Source organism: Salmo salar, chromosome 01, assembly GCF_965601325.2.
Source record: "Salmo salar chromosome 01, fSalSal1, whole genome shotgun sequence".
NCBI lineage: Eukaryota > Metazoa > Chordata > Actinopteri > Salmoniformes > Salmonidae > Salmo > Salmo salar.
The window spans coordinates 178122511-178144036 of NC_138291.1; the positions used below are offsets into that span (position 1 = coordinate 178122511).

The following is a 21526-nucleotide window of genomic DNA, read 5'->3' on the forward strand; positions in this document are numbered from 1 at the left end:
GTCATGTTTCCTATCAGAAATAGTACATTACATTTGTTAGACCTGTATGGGCCTAGTCTATATGAACCCAATGACTAGAGAAAAGGACCCCCATTTTCTAGACAAAAATAAAACGTTGCTTTAGCATTTCCAAGAAATCTCCTGAAACCAATGCACATGAACTTAGTTGGTCAACCAAACCATTCTGCTTCAGTCAGAAAACCATATTTAAACACAAGATGATTGAATTAAAGCTAGCTCTTGATTTCCAAGAAATCTCCCAATAGACAATTCAGTCCTGGCACAAAACCTCCCCCACATGAAATCCCTCAACCAAATCAAAAGTTAAAGAGAACTTGCCATAGTTTCATCCATCATCTGGTTTGAGAAGGACCAGTTTGAGATGAGGCTGCATCCACCAATACTGAGATCAGAGACCCATGCCAGACTTCTTCCGTTTAAGTTGTGAGGTTAGGAAGGATAGTCCAACTCGGGTTCCTCTGTGAGGCAGAGATGGATCAAGCTGAGGGGACTATAGCTGCTCTTCATTGAGACCTCCACAGGTCCCTGAGATCCACAAATAATCCTGAGGCCTCTTCTAGGCTGCCACCACCGTTCTCAAAATGACCGCTGAGGTAAGAGTCCAAACCTACCGTTGTCAAGGGCGATAAACTACAAACAGTGTAGGGTTTGGAACTAGTTGAGTGGCCTATGGAGGTCCATCCCCCGCCGGGCTGTTGCTGGTAGTGGGCTGGGGGAGGAAACTACTAAACTAAGTTCCCTATAATGTATCAGTGGGCTGGGAAGGACAACTACCAAACTTCCCCAGTAGTGTAGTGGGCTGCGACTACTGAACTCCTATGAGGTGTAGTGGGCTGTGAGTTCCTGGTCTGTTTCTGTGGTGTAGGTGTGGTAACCCTCGGTGTCCCCCGGGTCAGACGGCACATCCCACTTGGTGTAGTAGCAGCTTGTGGCCAAACGGTCTCTGTCGACCAACCGGAGAGAGAGAGAGGCGCCAAGTCCGGGTCTGATTGGTGAAACTGCCTGATCGATGTATCGACCTGTTTGTCTCCACCTTCAAATCAAAATCAGAAGTTTGAATTTATATTTTGGTCATTTAACAGACACTTTTTAACCACAGACTTAGTCAGTGCATTCACTAGGGTGTACAAGACTACCACATATCAGTCACGGCAAGTAGAAAACATTCCTCAGCAGAAAGAAGTGATCAGCTAAATAATCATCTTCCCCCAATTGGGACATTTGTAGTGCAGTCTGGGTAAGAAAGAAAGGAAATTAATTTACGTTAAAGTGAAAACCTAAACGTAGGAACAGATAACTAAAAAAATTGATTTTAATGTGCTGAATGAGAATTAAAACTAAAGTACATTCTCCAGATATGTAAACACATTTCACTGATGGTTGATTTAGCCATGGCCAGTTACATCTCACAAAACATGTCACCTTCACTGGATAGGTGCAGTGTACTGTGTTGTTGTACAGGGTCAGCCATAGTAGTATGATAGGTGTTGTTGTACAGTGTCAGCCATAGTAGTATGATAGGTGTTGTTGTACAGGGTCAGCCATAGTAGTATGATAGGTGTTGTTGTACAGGGTCAGCCATAGTAGTATGATAGGTGTTGTTGTACAGTGTCAGCCATAGTAGTATGATAGGTGTTGTTGTACAGGGTCAGCCATAGTAGTATGATAGGTGTTGTTGTACAGGGTCAGCCATAGTAGTATGATAGGTGTTGTTGTACAGGGTCAGCCATAGTAGTATGATAGGTGTTGTTGTACAGTGTCAGCCATAGTAGTATGATAGGTGTTGTTGTACAGGGTCAGCCATAGTAGTATGATAGGTGTTGTTGTACAGGGTCAGCCATAGTAGTATGATAGGTGTTGTTGTACAGGGTCAGCCATAGTAGTATGATAGGTGTTGTTGTACAGGGTCAGCCATAGTAGTATGATAGGTGTTGTTGTACAGGGTCAGCCATAGTAGTATGATAGGTGTTGTTGTACAGGGTCAGCCACAGTAGTATGATAGGTGTTGTTGTACAGGGTCAGCCATAGTAGTATGATAGGTGTTGTTGTACAGTGTCAGCCATAGTAGTATGATAGGTGTTGTTGTACAGGGTCAGCCATAGTAGTATGATAGGTGTTGTTGTACAGGGTCAGCCATAGTAGTATGATAGGTGTTGTTGTACAGGGTCAGCCATAGTAGTATGATAGGTGTTGTTGTACAGGGTCAGCCATAGTAGTATGATAGGTGTTGTTGTACAGGGTCAGCCATAGTAGTATGATAGGTGTTGTTGTACAGGGTCAGCCATAGTAGTATGATAGGTGTTGTTGTACAGGGTCAGCCATATTAGTATGATAGGTGTTGTTGTACAGGGTCAGCCATAGTAGTATGATAGGTGTTGTTTTACAGGGTCAGCCCTTAGTAGTACAGCGCCACTGTAGCACATTCGGGTTAAGTGTCTTGCTCAAGTGCAGTTTGACATATTTAACACAACATCCTTTGGGACAAGTGAACAATAACATCCCATAAACAGCCATAATTTGGGAACAATGTGTCGCTTCCAGCCTCTCGTCTGTAAGGTGCATTTGGAAAGTATTCAGACCCCTTCACTTTTTATTACGTTAAAGCCTTCTTCTAAAATGGCTTAAATAAAAACATTTCCTAGTAAATCTATGCACAATAACCCATTAATGACAAACAGGATGAACCTGTTTCCATTGATCATCCTTGATGTTTCTACAACTTGATTGGAGTCCACCTGTGGTAAATCCAATTGATTGGACATGATTTGGAAAGACACACACCTGTCTATATAAGGTCTAACAGTTGACAGTGCATGTCAGAGCAAATACCAAGCCGTGAGGTCGAAGGAATTGTCCGTAGATCTCAGACAAGATTGTGTCGAAACACAGATCTGGGGAAGGGTACCAAAACATTTCTGCAGCATTGAAGGTCCCAGGAACACAGTGGCCTCCATCATTCTTAAATGGTCACTCTGACAGAGCTCCAGAGTTCCTCTGTGGAGATGGGAGAACCTTCCAGAAGGGAAGCCATCTCTGCAGCATTCCACCAATTAGGCCTTTATGGTAGAGTGGCCAGACAGAAGCCACTCCTCAGTAAAAGACACGACAGCCCACTTGGAGTTTGCCAAAAGGCACCTAAAAGGCACTCTCAGACCATAAGAAACAAGATTTTGTGGTCTGATGAAACCAAGATTGAACTCTTTGGCCTGAATGAGAAGGGTCACATCATGAGGAAACCTGGAAACATCCCTACGGTGAAGCATGGTGGTGGCAGCATCATGTTGTGGGGATGTTTTTCAGCAGTAGGGACTGGGAGACTAGTCAGGATCAAGGGAAAGATGAACAGAGCAAAACCTGCTCAGGACCACAGACTGGGGCAAAGGTTCACCTTCCAACAGGACAACGCCCCTAAGCACACAGCCAAGACACAGCAGGAGTGGCTTCAGGACAAGTCTCTGAATGTCCTTGAGTGGCCCAGCCAGAGCCCGGACTTGAACCAGATCGAACATCTCTGGAGAGACCTGAAAATAGCTGTGCAGCGACGCTCCCCATCCAACCTGACAGAGCTTGAGAGGATCTGCAGAGAAGAATGTGAGAAACTCCCCAAATACAGGTGTGCCAAGCTTGTAGTGTCATACCCAAGAAGACTTGAGGTTGTAAATCGCTGCCAAAGGTGCTTCAACAAAGTACTGAGTAAAGGGTCTGAATACTTATGTAAATGTGATATTTTAGTTTTTTGTTGTCATTATGGGGGTAGTGTGATGTCATTAGGGGGTATTGTGTGGAGAATGATGATGAAAAAAACAATTTAATCTATTTTTAGAATAAATCTGTAAGGTAACTAAATGTGGAAAAAGTCCAGGGGTCTGAATACCTCCTGAATGCACTGTATGTGTGGGGGTGCCTGTACTGGATTGTTAATGGATATTAACATCTCATCTCTTGGACAAATGTACAATAACACACCAACTCCTGTCCTTACCAGCAGCAGACATGGCTAGTGTGTCCTGGGCGTGGTGCAGTCTGAGGGAGTTAGACAGGCAGGTGTCCAAGGCGGTCTCCGGGGCTGAGCAGGTCCAAAAGGTGGGCCTCTGGTGACGCAGCCTTTCTCCCTACCACCTGGAGAACCAGACATTGCAGAAAGACAGACATTACGTCAGCATTTACAGCAGTGAGACAACAGTGTTTATCATCACAGTGAAACAGACAGCCCTGGGTTCAAATAGTATTCGTTTTCTAATTTAACATTTAGCTTTTACTAGTTTACGCAACAATATAAAAACGTAACAACGTCAACGATTTTACTCGAGTTACTGTTTATATAAAAGGAAAATCAGTCAATTGAAATAAATTCATGAGGCCCTAATCTCTGGATTTCACATGACTGGGAATACAGATATACATGCATCAGAAACCAGTCAGTATCTGGTGTGACCACCATTTGCCTCATTCAGCACAACATCTCCTTCACATAGAGTTGATCAGGCTGTTGATTGTGGCCTGTGGAATGTTGTCCCACTCCTCTTCAATGGCTGTGTGAAGTTGCTGGATATTAGCAGGAACTGGAACATGCTGTCATACACATTGGTCCAGGGCATCCCAAACATGCTCAATGGGTGACATGGCCTGCATACTCACCAGACATGGAAGAACTGGGACATTTTCATCTTCCAGGAATTGTGTACAGATCCTTGCGACATGGGGCATTATCATGCTGAAACATGAGGTGATGGTGGTAGATGAATGATACAACAATGGGCCTCAGGATCTCGTCACGGTATCTCTGTGCATTCAAACTGCTAATCAATAAAACGCAATTGTGTTCGTTATCCGTAGCTTATACCTGCCCATAACCCCACCATGGGGAACGCTGTTCACAACGTAGACATCAGCAAATGACTCGCCCACACGACGCCGTCCACGCTGACTGCCATCTGCCCGGTACAGTTGAAACCGGGATTCATCCGTGAAGCGCACACTTCTCCAGCGTGCCAGTGGCCATCGAAGACGAGCATTTGCCCACTGAAGTCAGTTACGACGGCGAACTGCAGTCAGGTCAAGACCCTGGTGAGGACGATGAGCACGCAGATGAAATTCCCTGAGACAGTTTTTGACAGTTGTTGCAGAAATTCTTTGGATGTTCAAACCAGGTCATTAGCGGTCCGGGTGTCTGGTGTCAGACTATCCCACAGGTGAAGAAGCTGGATGTGGAGGTTGTGGTTACACATGGTATGCGATTGTGAGGCTGGTTGGACTTAATGCCACATTCTCTAAAACGAGATTGGTAGAGAATAGAACATGAAATTCTCTGGCAACAGCTCTGGCGGACATTCCTGCAGTCAGCATGCCAATCGAACGCTCCCTCAAAACTTGAGACATCTGTGGCATTGTGTTGTGGGACAAAACTGCACATTTTAGAGTGGCCCTTTATTGTCCCCAACACAAGGGGCACCTGTGTAATGATCATGGCTGTTTAAATCAACTTCTTGATATGCCACATCTGTCAGGTAGATGGATTATCTTGGCAAAGGAGAAATGCCCACTAACAGGGATGTAAACAAATGTGTTCACAATGAGAGAAATAAGCTTTTTGTGTGTACAGAACCTTTTCTGTAATTTTTTTTTCAGCTCATGAAACATAGGACCAACACTTTACATGTTGAGCTTATATTTTGTTGTTGTTCAGTGTAACACCATTTGAACACGGATTCTAAAGTAAGACTGGTTTATCAGCGATGGCCTGAGGGAAATGATTCACTGAAAACACAGACAAACCCATTGAATTAAAATGCACACACCTGAGCACTGTAGCAACATCACTTCCTGAGATCTGAGAGCGAAACCAAGTGAGGCCAGTTATTTACTAATTAGTGATCTTAATTCATTAAATCAAGTACAAGCGAAGAGCTTAAACCTGCAGACACTCAGCCCTCCGCGGGATGAATTTGACACGTGCCGAAAAGCCTTCTCCCTCTAGAATGGACGATATGCATTTTAGCGATCAGTCACAAAGCGAGTGATGACAGGGGACACTGCTGGTTGGTCAGTCTGCTGTCTGTCCCGCCTCTCACTACCCTGGTTATTTTTGTAGAAGAGCATGATACTTCTTAAAATCATCTCCTGTGAGTGAATTTACACAAATCCCATGTAATGTAACGAGTTGAAATACACTTCATTAATGTTGTGGCCCAGTCATTTATTTTCTTCAGTTAGCAGTGTATTTCAGATGGAATCAGGGCAATAGAATGTAGCAGAGGCCATAAATAGAGCTCATTCAGTTAAAAACACCCATCGGAACTTCCACCGCTCCGTAGTCCCTGACCGGCTACTCCCCCCCCCCTACCTGACCGGCTACTCCCCCCCACCTGGCCGGCTACTCCCCCCCACCTGACCGGCTACTCCCCCCCCCCCCCCCCCTACCTGGCCGGCTACTCCCCCCCACCTGGCCGGCTACTCCCCCCCCCCCCCCCCTACCTGGCCGGCTACTCCCCCCCACCTGACCGGCTACTCCCCCCTACCTGACCGGCTACTCCCCCCCCCCCCCCCCCTACCTGGCCGGCTACTCCCCCCCACCTGGCCGGCTACTCCCCCCCCCCCCCACCTGACCGGCTACTCCCCCCCCCCCCCCCCGGCCGGCTACTCCCCCCCACCTGACCGGCTACTCCCCCCCCCCCCCCTACCTGGCCGGCTACTCCCCCCCACCTGACCGGCTACTCCCCCCCACCTGGCCGGCTACTCCCCCCCACCCCCCCCTACCTGACCGGCTACTCCCCCCCCCCCCCCCCCTACCTGGCCGGCTACTCCCCCCCCACCTGACCGGCTACTCCCCCCCACCTGGCCGGCTACTCCCCCCCACCCCCCCCACCTGGCCGGCTACTCCCCCCCACCCCCCCCTACCTGGCCGGCTACTCCCCCCCTACCTGGCCGGCTACTCCCCCCCCACCTGGCCGGCTACTCCCCCCCCCCCCACCTGGCCGGCTACTCCCCCCCCCCCACCTGGCCGGCTACTCCCCCCCACACCTGGCCGGCTACTCCCCCCCCCCCACCTGGCCGGCTACTCCCCCCCACCTGACCGGCTACTCCCCCCCACCCCCCCCACCTGGCCGGCTACTCCCCCCCACCCCCCCCTACCTGGCCGGCTACTCCCCCCCCCCCCCCCTACCTGGCCGGCTACTCCCCCCCACCTGACCGGCTACTCCCCCCCACCTGGCCGGCTACTCCCCCCCACCCCCCCCACCTGGCCGGCTACTCCCCCCCACCCCCCCCTACCTGGCCGGCTACTCCCCCCCCTACCTGGCCGGCTACTCCCCCCCCACCTGGCCGGCTACTCCCCCCCCCCCCACCTGGCCGGCTACTCCCCCCCCCCCACCTGGCCGGCTACTCCCCCCCACCTGACCGGCTACTCCCCCCCACCCCCCCCACCTGGCCGGCTACTCCCCCCCACCCCCCCCTACCTGGCCGGCTACTCCCCCCCTACCTGGCCGGCTACTCCCCCCCCCCCACCTGACCGGCTACTCCCCCCCCCCCCACCTGGCCGGCTACTCCCCCCCACCCCCCCCTACCTGACCGGCTACTCCCCCCCACCTGACCGGCTACTCCCCCCCACCCCCCCCACCTGGCCGGCTACTCCCCCCCACCCCCCCCTACCTGGCCGGCTACTCCCCCCCCCCCCCACCTGGCCGGCTACTCCCCCCCCACCTGGCCGGCTACTCCCCCCCCCCCCACCTGACCGGCTACTCCCCCCCCCCCCACCTGGCCGGCTACTCCCCCCCCCCTACCTGGCCGGCTACTCCCCCCCACCTGACCGGCTACTCCCCCCCACCTGGCCGGCTACTCCCCCCCACCTGACCGGCTACTCCCCCCCACCTGACCGGCTACTCCCCCCCCTACCTGGCCGGCTACTCCCCCCCTACCTGGCCGGCTACCCTCCCTCCCACCCTACCAGGCCGGCTACTCCCCCCTACCTGGCCGGCTACCCTCCCTACCACCCTACCTGGCCGGCTACTCCCCCCCCACCTGGCCGGCTACTCCCCCCCCCCTACCTGGCCGGCTACTCCCCCCCACCTGGCCGGCTACTCCCCCCCACCTGGCCGGCTACTCCCCCCCACCCCCCCCACCTGGCCGGCTACTCCCCCCCCCACCTGGCCGGCTACTCCCCCCCACCTGACCGGCTACTCCCCCCCACCTGCCTGGCCGGCAACCCCCCCCTACCTGACCGGCTACTCCCCCCCACCTGACCGGCTACTCCCCCCCCCCCTACCTGGCCGGCTACTCCCCCCCCTACCTGGCCGGCTACTCCCCCCCCCCCTACCTGGCCGGCTACTCCCCCCCCCCCCTACCTGGCCGGCTACCCTCCCTCCCACCCTACCAGGCCGGCTACTCCCCCCTCCTACCTGGCCGGCTACCCTCCCTACCACCCTACCTGGCCGGCTACTCCCCCCCACCTGGCCGGCTACTCCCCCCCCTACCTGGCCGGCTACTCCCCCCCCCCCCTACCTGGCCGGCTACTCCCCCCCCCCCCCACCTGGCCGGCTACTCCCCCCCCCTACCTGGCCGGCTACTCCCCCCCCCCCTACCTGGCCGGCTACTCCCCCCCCCCCCTACCTGGCCGGCTACTCCCCCCCCCCCCTACCTGGCCGGCTACTCCCCCCCCCCCTACCTGGCCGGCTACTCCCCCCCCCCCCCCCTACCTGGCCGGCTACTCTTCCTACCTGGCCGGCTACTCCATGTACTTATGGAAAAAAACACTTAGGCAAAAAGACAGACATATACATTCCACTACTGTGAGGTGAACAAGGGACTGGCAGACACGCTGTCAAGATGAATTCATCAAGGTGTTGTGCTGTTGGACCACAGGGCTCTGGTCAGAACACTATATAGGGAATAGGGTTCCATTTGGGACACAGACATTTCCAAACTACACCAGCTGAAGGACAAGTGCGTATCCGTTAAAAATCAGCAGTGAACCGAATGATTGGGCCTCTACAAAATGTAATTCCAAAGTTGTGCACCTGTGTGATGACGAGGTGCTGGAAAAAGGCGTGGACGTCTCTCAGGTCATTGGACAGGACGACCTTCTCCACTCGTACAGTCAGAGGTTGTGTCTGATATGACTCGGTGTGTGACAACGACGGTCTTTGGTCTGTAAAGACAGAGACATAAAAACATAAAGTACAACAGATTTTAACATCTACCACAGTCACTCCACTAAAGGTCTAAGTGTTTGAATAACAGCCATGTTGTCCTATTTCCAGCTGGAAACACGTACGAGTTGATCAGACACGGCTAGGTTAAATCCTTTTGTCCAGTCAGCCAGGCAACACAGTTACAAAACACCTAAAATCAACAGGTACCCGTGGAGTGGCTTTACAGTGTTAAATTACCCTGGTATCAGTGAACTCCACACCTGTCCAGTCAGCACACATCACCGCCCTGGGGTGGTCAGAGAAGTCACACCATCTCCATGACAACAGCGTTGAAGTCTCCGTGACGCCGTTGTCCATCTCCATGACAACAGCGTTGAAGTCCAGGTTTTACCGTCCTCCTGACATGACAAGAGACGTGTGTGTGTGACATGACGGGACTATGGGAAATACCAACAGTAGTACTAGCTGAGAGATTCGGTGGCCCAATTCTCTACCCCTCTCCCGATGTGGGAACCCTACCGTGGATTTAAAACTTCATCAGCTTCATCCCAATTCAGCAGCGTTCTCCTGCAGTGTGTCCTTGTCTTGTGTATTACCCCCCCCCCCCCCCCGTCAGGGATTTAACAAGGGTGGAAACCCACTCCTGTTACTGTTTACTTGCAACAATCCAAGATTTTAAATCCATGAAGGGGAGTTGCACACTGAGGGAGAGGGGTAGTGGAGAACCTGAGAAGGGTAAATTATTGGGGCAGGGCCATAAGTTTAGTGACCGGTATCTTAACCTCGTACCCTTTCTCCACTCCCTGCACATGGAGACTAAAAGACAAGCCGTTTACACGCTGGTTTACATTAACAGTCTGTAGCAGGGTTTGGGTCAATTCCAGTCAATTCAGGAAGTACACTGAAATTCTAATTCTGAATTTCCCTCATTGAAAAGCCTTGAAGAAGACTCGGGGATTGGAATTTAAGTGTACTTCCTGAATTGAAATAGAATTGTCCCAACTCTGGGCTGGAGGAGAAACACTACTTAATCACAAATACAACTGTGGTGACTGCAAAACTATTCCTAAAAATCTGAGTTACATGTGCAGAGAAAACCTATCATGAGGATAATATGTGAAAGAATCATAGCTACAAACAGACTAGCTTTCTGCTCATACTGCGGAGCATCAGGGCCAGAGAGAACTTTAATCCCCAGAAATACACAGCCTAGAGTCCTACAGCGTCGAACCAGAATGCCCTAGAGTCCTACAGCGTCGAACCAGAATGCCCTAGAGTCCTACAGCGTCGAACCAGAATGCCCTAGAGTCCTACAGCGTCGAACCAGAATGCCCTAGAGTCCTACAGCGTCGAACCAGAATGCCCTAGAGTCCTACAGCGTCGAACCAGAATGCCCTAGAGTCCTACAGCGTCGAACCAGAATGCCCTAGAGTCCTACAGCGTCGAACCAGAATGCCCTAGAGTCCTACAGCGTCGAACCAGAATGCCCTACAGGCCTACAGCATGACAGGTCAGATGGAGTATGTGACCTTAAATGACCTTACAGCCAGGGCTCTGTTGTGTGTTTACATGCTGGGTGGCCTGACATTGTGTTCATACAGGACACACACACACACACACACACGTCGTCTAAGGAACCGAGCCAATCAGTGTGTGTCTCTCGTCGTCTCAGGAACAGAGCCAATCAGTGTGTGTCTCTCGTCGTCTCAGGAACAGAGCCAATCAGTGTGTGTCTCTCGTCGTCTCAGGAACAGAGCCAATCAGTGTGTGTCTCTCGTCGTCTCAGGAACAGAGCCAAAAATGTTTTACTGTTTTTGGATATTGATTAGCGATTGTCAAGGACCCACAGAAATTCCAAAATTGAGTTTTTAGTTCAAATTATTTGTTTGCAATATGTGATCTTTAGGCTACGAGACCTTCATCAGCTGTTTATTAATTATGGGTTTGAATAGTGGGAGGAGACAATATATCTGGTGAGAAGCACAACATAAGGAACAAATTCTATTCTAGCTCTTAAAGGGCCAGTACCTTGGGAGTACAATTCAACTACAGCATTATTTATTCTGCAGTTATATTACTATTTATTCTGTTACAAATCAAAATGTACATGTTTATAGTATCTTCTGAATACAATTATTATGTCTCATATTTCAACAAAATCTACTTGCTTCCAAAACATAAGTAGGTATCTCTAGCTGTCCAATAATACATTGACTTTATTTGTATTCACTTAACGAGGCAAGTCAGTTAAGAACAAATTCATATTTACAATGACGGCCTACCAAAAGGCAAAAGGCCTCCTGCGGGGACGGGGGCTGGGATTAAAAATACAAAAATATAAATATAGGACAAAACACACACACACACACACAGAGACAGAGAGAGAGACAACACAACACTACTTAAAGAGAGACCTAAGACAACAACATAGCAACACATGACAACACAGCATGGTAGCAACATGACAACAACATGGTAGCAGCACAAAACAGGGTACAAACATTATTGGGCACAGACAACAGCACAAAGGTCAAGAAGGTAGAGACAACAATACATCACACAAAGCAGCCACAACTGTCAGTAAGAGTGTCCATGATTGAGTCTTTGAATGAAGAGACGGAGATAAAACGGTCCAGTTTGAGTGTTTGTTGTAGCTCGTTCCAGTCGCTAGCTGCAGCGAACTGAAAAGACGAGCGACCCAGGGATGTGTGTGCTTTGGGGACCTTTAACAGAATGTGACTGGTAGAACGGGTGTTGTATGTGGAGGATGAGGGCTGCAGTAGATATCTCAGATGGGGGGGAGTGAACGGGTGTTGTATGTGGAGGATGAGGGCTGCAGTAGATATCTCAGATAGGGGGGAGTGAACGGGTGTTGTATGTGGAGGATGAGGGTTGCAGTAGATATCTCAGATAGGGGGGAGTGAGGCCTAAGAGGGTTTTATAAATAAGCATCAACCAGTGGGTCTTGTGACGGGTTTACAGAGATGACCAGTTTACAGAGGAGTATAGAGTGACGTGATGTGTCCGATAAGGAGCATTGGAGGCAAATCCAAACCAAGCCATCTGATTGAATGGCTTGTCCTGCACTTTGTAAAAACTTTGTAAACATAGCAATGTGAATGCAAAGAGGACTGGCTAGGTAGCCTAGCAGCGGGGCGGCAGTTAGGGTAGCCTAGCAGCGGGGCGGCAGTTAGGGTAGCCTAGCAGCGGGGCGGCAGTTAGGGTAGCCTAGCAGCGGGGCCGGCAGTTAGGGTAGCCTAGCAGCGGGGCCGGCAGTTAGGGTAGCCTAGCAGCGGGGCGGATTTGTAACATATCCCAACCCATGTCACAATTAGGATACAGCGTTGGAAATACAACACAGGCATGGATGATGTGCTTTACATTCATCCTGCTGAAGGCCAACAGTGATCTGTCTGATTGTACCATTGAGCTGGAATTAGAGGCTTGTGACTCACATCAAAACATGGAGGGTTTCCTGCATGGATCTCCAGCGCCACCCTGTGGAAGTCTGCGGTACTGCACTAGAGTTTGGAACTAGTTAATGGAATTTAAATGCCCGTTTCTGAATAAAAGTTGATGTAACGGAGCAATAATCGAAGAAAATCAGGTCACAAGTTAAAAAATAAAAATAAAAAAGGCAGTTCAAATTGAATTGATAAATTAGTGGTGCAGTGTCTGCCGTCAGACCGCATTGTAGGGAAAAAGGGCAGCCTGTCAGTAAGGCAATTTCAAGACAAAACAAATGAAATTGTTCTCGTCACATGCTTCGTAAAGAAAAAGGTATAGACCAACAGTGAAATGCTTACATACGGGCCCTTCCCAACAAGACACACAAAAAAATGTATGTAATAACATCTAATAATAAATACAGAATGAGTAACGATAACTTGGCTATATACACGGGGTACCAGTAGTGAGTCTTCTATATTTTCTATATTAATAAAGTTTGTGTAACTTGCTCGCTGCAAAAAGCTAGTTAGTCGGTCCACGCAAGCTGCAAATGTGAGTGAAAAAAATAATTAAATGGTGTTAGCACCTAATGCTAATCACATGCTAGCAAACATTTGCTCTAATACAGCCCGGTACCAGTGGAGAAGTGTATCAGCATCATTTGTGCAACAGCTTCATCAAAATCAGAAAAGAAAAACACAAAGAATATTAAGAAATCTTTCAATGTAACCATTTGAATCTAATTCAAGACCCATGGGGAAACACAGACTAACGTTTTGGTTCCTACACCAATCTCCTCCCTTACTTTTAAATTCATTGTCATGACAAAACTAAACCTCATTTCCTAGTGCCCACTGTATTCCAACCATAATTCACATTTTATCATTCTAGTGATATGATTACAACAGTTTACCCAAATGTTTTGATCTATAAATTACAAGTAAAATAAATAAAAAATTCAAAAAATATCACAATTCAATTCTTTTTTTTTTTACCCATATCGTACAGCCCTACCCACTAGCCTGGCATCGCAAGCACCATGCTCTACCAACTGAGCTATGAAGGGATTTCAACTTGAAGCAATGCCAGATGGACAACAACGGGAGTTTAAGTAGTCAGAGGGCGTCACCAAGGAAACAGCAGAGAGATAATTCCTTTTTTTGTTTGCACAACGTAACCGTTCCTTCAGTTCAATAACCATTCTACCCCGGGTGAAGGAAAACGGGATTGTGTACTCTGCCTAATGACCACTAAAAAACAAGCCATTGCCCCACCGCATTTGCCACCAACACATGACTGTCAAATTAAGAAATGACATGTTAAGATCTGGATGAAAATTTTTTTTTAAAAAAAGATAAAAAAAAGTATAGGATTGTAGTGCCTTTCAAATACACTGAATACAAATATAAAACCGAACATGTAAAGTGTTCATGAGCTAAAATAAAAGATCCCAGAAATGTTCCATATGAACAAAATGCTTATTTCTATCAAATTTGGTGCACACATCTGTTTACATCCCTGTTAGTGAGCATTTATCCTTCACCAAGATTATCCATCCACCTGACATATCAAGAAGCTCATTAAACAGCATAAGCATTACACAGGTGCACCTTGTGCTGGGGACAATAAAACACCACTAAAATGTGCAGTTGTGTGACAACTAGGGTTCCAAAGAGTCAAAAACTTTCAGGTAGATTTCTGAGCTTAAATTCCTGAGCTTAAATTCATCAAAAATAGTTAGCTTATAACAATGAACCTTTTATTTTTGTGGGATACACATAAGGAAACTGTAGGCCTTGTGGCATATTTTGGTTAAACTATCCGCAATTCAATGGAATTGCAACCCTCTGCATGAACAGTGCATTCTTCCATCACATGTACAAATGATTCTCAAGACCTTGCACTCTAATGAGATGCTATTGAGCCCACACTACTACACTGTCTGAGCCAAGGACTACATGCTTTCTGGTAAGTTTTGATTACAATACTGGATGGGGTGAATATATTTTATATGACATACATGATTTTTTGTTAACTAGTAAATAGTAGCCTACAGCAAAGTGTGTTTAAATCATTTCTAACTTGTTAACAATTTCTGTTAGTTAGTTTTTGCTACCATGTGGGTTTTAGCTTGCTTGAGCCTGCTAACTGAGGAGTGTTAATTCACCTGTTTCAATTTAAAACATTCATCTTACAATGGAATTGTTTAATCTAACTGCTTAACTATTTATCTGTACATGGAATTGTATGTTTTTTAACTCATTTTTTTCTCATCTTTACAGGAAAATGCCACAATCTGATATGTGGAGACATTTCACAGCAGCTAATGTTTAAGGAAAAGCTGTGCATATTTGCAAATACTGTGCCAAATCATATGTGAAGAATGCAACAAAGATTCAGAATCATCTGGCCAAGTGCATAAAGTTCCCTCAGAGCTCACAACAAGCAACCTCTGACAAAAAGTCCCTGTACTTCTATTGGAGGTGAAAATGATGAATCAGACCCCTTATCGATAGCAACAGCTCATGGTCCTCCTGGAATCAGAAGTTTTTTTGACTCAATGGAGGAACGTAGTCAGAGAAATGCTGATGAATGTCTTGCTCGAGCTGTGTATGCAACTGGTTCACCTCTGATGCTCACAGGCAATGTGTATTGGAAGAGATTTCTGAATGTTCTTCACCCAGCATACACCCCTCCAACCAGACATGCTTTATCTACTCATTTCCTGGATGCAGAGTTCAACAGAGTTCAAGCGAAGGTCAAGCAAATCATAGAGAAAACAGACTGTATTGCAATCATCTCTGATGGGTGGTCGAATGTTCATGGGCGAGGAATAATTAACTACATCATCTCCACCCCTCAGCCAGTATTCTACAAGAGCACAGACACAAGGGACAACAGACACACCGGTCTCTACATTGCAGATGAGCTGAAGGCAGTCATCAATGACCTTGGACCACAGAAGGTATTTGCACTGGTGACAGACAATGCTGTGAACATGAAGGCTACTTGGTCTAAAGTGGAGGAGTCCTACCCTCACATCACACCCATTGGCTGTGCTGCTCATGCATTGAATCTGCTCCTCAAGGACATCATGGCACTGAAAACAATGGATACACTCTACAAGAGAGCCAAGGAAATGGTTAGGTATGTGAAGGGTCATCAAGTTATAGCAGCAATCTACCTCACCAAGCAAAGTGAGAAGAATAAGAGCACCACATTGAAGCTGCCCAGCAACACCCATTGGGATGGTGTTGTCATCATGTTTGACAGTCTCCTGGAGGGGAAGGAGTCTCTCCAAGAAATGGCCATATCACAGCCTGCCGATATGGACAGCCCCATCAAGAGGATCCTTCTGGATTATGTATTTTGGGAGAGAGTGGTAAGCAGCCTGGAACTCCTGAAACCTATAGCAGTAGCCATTGCACGGATTGAGGGAGACAATGCCATCCTGTCTGATGTTCAGACTGCTTGCAGATGTAAGAGAAGAAATCCTTACTGCCCTGTCCACTTCACTGTTTCTCCAAGCAGAGGAAACTGCAGTTCTGAAATAAGTCAAAAAGCGTGAAGACTTCTGCCTGAAGCCCATACACGCCGCAGCGTACATGTTGGACCCCAAGTATGCTGGTAAGAGCATCCTGTCTGGTGCAGAGATCAACAAGGCCTATGGTGTCATCACTACCGTGTCTCGCCACCTTGGCCTGGATGAGGGCACGGTTCATGGCAGTCTGGCGAAGTACACTTCCAAGCAAGGGCTTTGGGATGGAGATGCAATATGGCAGTCGTGCAAACATATCTCATCAGCCACCTGGTGGAAGGGACTTTGTGGATCTGAGGTTCTTTCCCCTGTTGCCTCCATCATCCTCCAAATCCCACCAACATCAGCCGCCTCAGAGCGCAACTGGTCCTTGTTTGGGAACACACACACCAAAGCATGCAACAGGCTGACCAATACAAGGGTTGAACAATTGGTGGCCATCTGGGTAAATTTGAGGCTTTTTGAGCCTGACAACGAGCCATCCTCAACAAGGTTGGAAAGTGACAGTGAAGATGAGGCCTCAGAGTCTGATGTTCAAGAGGTGGACATTGAGGAGGTCCAGGGAGAAGACATGGAAGCCTGAGAGGAAGACAACCAAAGCTTTAGTTTCTAGACTATCATTTAACAGATGTATGTTGAAAACATTTTTGGGAGATGCGATGGATCATTGGGGATCATTCAATATTCCCTTTTGGTTTTCAGTGAAATCATCCCATGTTTAGAGTCAACTCAGTTAATTAAAGTCCAATTCATAACTAAATTGTTTTTATTTCTATTGTAAAGACTTAATAATTTACAATTATGTCTATTTATGAGGTAAAGGGTTTATGTTTCTGTCTCCATATGATAAATATATCCAATGCAAAAGACATCTACATTTAAATGGTATTAATATTAATTGATGTGTTAAGCCTTGTATTCGTTAATTCCACATATATTCCCACGGAAAGTTTCTACCTCTGAATATTCCCCAAAAAGTGAAACCCTAGTGACAACACAGAAGTTGAGGCAGCGTGCAATTGGCATGTTGACTTCAGGAATGTCCACCAGAGCTGTTACCAGTTCATGTTCAACTCTACCATAATCCGCCTCCGACGTCACTTTAGAGAATTTGGCAGTACATCCAACCGGCCTGACAACCACAGACCACGTGTACGGCGTCATGTGGGCGAGTGGTTTGCTGATGTCCACGTCTTGAACCGAGTGCCCCACGGTGACGGTGGAGTTATGGTATAGGCCCCACGGTGGAGTTATGGTATGGGCCCCACGGTGACGGTGGAGTTATGGTATGGGCCCCACGGTGACGGTGGAGTTATGGTATAGGCCCCACGGTGGAGTTATGGTATGGGCCCCACGGTGACGGTGGAGTTATGGTATGGGCCCCACGGTGACGGTGGAGTTATGGTATAGGCCCCACGGTGGAGTTATGGTATGGGCCCCACGGTGACGGTGGAGTTATGGTATGGGCCCCACGGTGACGGTGGAGTTATGGTATAGGCCCCACGGTGGAGTTATGGTATGGGCCCCACGGTGGCGGTGGAGTTATGGTATGGGCCCCACGGTGGAGTTATGGTATGGGCCCCACGGTGACGGTGGAGTTATGGTATGGGCCCCACGGTGGAGTTATGGTATGGGCCCCACGGTGACGGTGGAGTTATGGTACAGGCCCCACGGTGGAGTTATGGTATGGGCCCCACGGTGACGGTGGAGTTATGGTATGGGCCCCACGGTGACGGTGGAGTTATGGTATGGGCCCCACGGTGGAGTTATGGTATGGGCCCCACGGTGGCGGTGGAGTTATGGTATGGGCCCCACGGTGGAGTTATGGTATGGGCCCCACGGTGACGGTGGAGTTATGGTATGGGCCCCACGGTGGAGTTATGGTATGGGCCCCACGGTGACGGTGGAGTTATGGTATGGGCCCCACGGTGACGGTGGAGTTATGGTATAGGCCCCACGGTGGAGTTATGGTATGGGCCCCACGGTGGCGGTGGAGTTATGGTATGGGCCCCACGGTGGAGTTATGGTATGGGCCCCACGGTGACGGTGGAGTTATGGTATGGGCCCCACGGTGACGGTGGAGTTATGGTACAGGCCCCACGGTGGAGTTATGGTATGGGCCCCACGGTGACGGTGGAGTTATGGTATGGGCCCCACGGTGACGGTGGAGTTATGGTATAGGCCCCACGGTGGAGTTATGGTATGGGCCCCACGGTGGCGGTGGAGTTATGGTATGGGCCCCACGGTGGAGTTATGGTATGGGCCCCACGGTGACGGTGGAGTTATGGTATGGGCCCCACGGTGGAGTTATGGTATGGGCCCCACGGTGACGGTGGAGTTATGGTACAGGCCCCACGGTGGAGTTATGGTATGGGCCCCACGGTGACGGTGGAGTTATGGTATGGGCCCCACGGTGGAGTTATGGTATGGGCCCCACGGTGACGGTGGAGTTATGGTACAGGCCCCACGGTGGAGTTATGGTATGGGCCCCACGGTGACGGTGGAGTTATGGTATAGGCAGGCATAAGCTACGGATAACAAACCAAACAGCATTTTATCGATGGATATTTGAATGCACAGAGGTAACGTGTCGAGATCCTGAGGTCCATTTTTTTTTTTTTAAGTTATCTGTGACCAACAGATGCACATCTGTATTCGCAGTCATGTGAAATCCATAGATTAGGGCCTAATGAATTTATTTCAATTGACTTGATTTCCTCATATAAAAACCAATGAAATTGTTGCATGTTGCGTTTCTATTTTTGTTTAGTATAGTTTCAGGGTGAATGCGATGTTCACAGTCTCTATTTGTGAAACTAGGCGTGATGGTTGATGTGGAAAGCCTCGGTGTCTCAGCTTGGACAAGGCCTACAACGGTTCCTCACTATGTACATCAGTGTTAACACGAAGAGCGTCATCTGTCACGTTAATGGAATTTCTTTCACTTCTCAGTGACATTTCTGGCCCACACTCAGCACTGAACAATAGCCATCAGGACAACCACCCTTCTCTTCCCCCTTGTCCAAAGTGGAAGTTTCCACCAAGTATGTGACTGCCTCATTGTTCAAGATGCGTCCTCGTAGTTATACTGGTCAAAGTTCTGCTTTTATAAAAAAATAAATGAAATATAAATAACTTGACACTAGAGCCAAAGACGTGTGTGTTGTTCACAGTTCAAAAACCAGGAAGTTAAAAAAAGTTCTAACATGCTCTGTAATGTCCAAAGGATCTCAGAGAGCTGCTGACTATTTGCTGGAGGAAAAAAATAAAAAATAATTCACAACAAGCAAAATCTGAAAGTTGAAATGATTAGTAACCTGCACACGAGTAAATCATAATGAAAACGTTTACATCCACACTAATAATGTCGATATTTAACTGTTTTATGGCAATAGGCCGAGTGTCATTGTACCTAAACTGTATGTGTAAACATGTATACGCAGGGCCCAGCTGGAAGAGAGACCTTGGTCTCAGTCTGAGTTCCTTGTTTGAAATAAAGGTAGAATAATAATGGCATTAGTCATGTTAACACCTTAATCTGTTTCATTTTATTCGGGGTAGGTCATAATCTAAGCATAGGCCAAAATAAAACACCGTTTCCTGTGTAATGTTTTAGGTGGTGAACACGGCGTTAATCAGAGTTAGTTCTCTTCCATGTAAACAGAATTATTTGGGGAAAATCGTTATTGTAAAAACATGTAAATATTTAAATCTAACTTTTTTTTCCCTCTCTCCGATTATTCACAAAAGTATTATTGTTTGCATGTAACCGTACTAACTGTTTTATCAAACATGATCAACAACCGGTATTAGAGTAGATTGACGGGGGCCACATGACCTGTTTTTGGTGTTGAAGGGTTCCTCTAGTACCCATGGCTCTCCCTTCACCTGGGTGTTGAGATTCATACTTCCACGTCTTTGGTAGACTACCACCGTGCTAAACATCAACGAATTGACGTGTTTAAAAAAAAAAACCCATTATTTTAATCCAGTTTGTCCACGCATTATGTCACGTCTGGCTGGATGAGGCAAACTGGACTAGAAATTACATTACCATCGACGTCACAACTCACCCTCATGAAGAGCAACGTTGATTTCCAACACTTGACCATATCAACCCCGAGTCTAAGACTGTCTTGGTTGTCCTGTCTGGGTTGTCCAGAGTTAAAATAATCCGTGAAAGAAAGAAAACGAAACAACTTGTGGAAATGTGTAATCCATACGGAAAGACACGCAACGCATCGGCCCAACAACCACGTCGCATGACAGTTCTGGACATGTACACCATGTGGCTGAGATAGCTTCCACTAGTTACCTAACTAAACACCTAACTAGTATGATAACTACGTCTCTGCTCTCATTAGCCCTCTTTAAAATGTGCCATGTCCACGTCAAAACTATATATAAAAAAAAAAAAAAAAAAACGTCCAGAAAATGCTAAAATGCGCACTGTTTAAAAAGATCGAGATATATTGACGGGACACGTTCAGCGCCGCTCCAACTGGGCGAAAAGCGTTTCACCGGGCAGCGGATCAGCTGCGGTCTTCCTTCTTCTTCGATGGGGTTTAACAGCAGTTGGCATCCAATGTTAATGGTGCATTACCGCCGCCAGCTGGACGGGGTATTGATTAAGAAAGTACAAAAATAAAAACCTTGTGGTGAAAACGACATCATACAACACGTCAACTGACGAAACCCACCACACTTCTTCAATCACAGTCCACTCCAAAACACATCCCTACACAGGCGCAGGGGCCTGTTATGCGGAACATTCGGGTGTGAAATCACGAAGACCCCCAAAAAAACGTTCAGTTGCATTTTATATTTATTATGGATCCCCATTAGCTGCTGCCTGGGGTGCAGCAAAATGAAGGCAGTTTATACATTTAAAAAAACAAGAACATTACATTCACAGATTTCACAAGACACTATGTTGCCTCAGGCCCCTACTCCACCACTGCCACATAGCTACAGTACTAAATCCATGTGTCTGTGCCTATGTTTGTGTTGCTTCACAGTCCCCACTGTTCCATAAGGTGTATTTTTACCTGTTTTTAAAAAAAATCTAATTCTACTGCTTGCATCAGTTACCTGATGTTGAATAGATGTGGAATAGAGTTCCATGTTGTCATGGCTCTATGTAGTACTGTGTGCCTCCCATAGTCTGTTCTGGACTGAAGAGACCTCTTGTGGCATGTCTTGTCAGGTATGCATGGGTGTCTGAGCTGGTTTTATTTTTTTTAAAATGTTATTTCACCTTTATTTAACAGGGTAGGCTGGTTGAGAACAAGTTCTCATTTACAACTGCGACCTGGCCAAGATAAAGCAAAGCAGTGTGACACAGACAACAACACATGGAGTTACACATGGA

General features: G+C 47.9%; 1 protein-coding gene across 2 annotated transcripts in view; it reads right to left on the minus strand.

Moving 5' to 3' along the window:
- The window catches only part of LOC106572095 (cyclin-I), a 58308-nt gene extending 37761 nt beyond the window's left edge, over nucleotides 1–20547 (minus strand). Inside the window, exons 1-4 of one of the 2 annotated variants that reach the window (XM_014145951.3) lie at nucleotides 20229–20547; nucleotides 9033–9163; nucleotides 4004–4140; nucleotides 340–1054 (exon numbers count right to left, since the gene is read on the minus strand). The gene's annotated coding sequence lies outside the window, so the exon portion shown is untranslated. Of the gene's footprint in view, nucleotides 1–339; nucleotides 1055–4003; nucleotides 4141–9032; nucleotides 9164–9404; nucleotides 9577–20228 lie in introns of those variants that run through there. The other variant, XM_014145943.3, reaches the window with a different exon arrangement.
- Nucleotides 20548–21526: the final 979 nt, after the last annotated feature.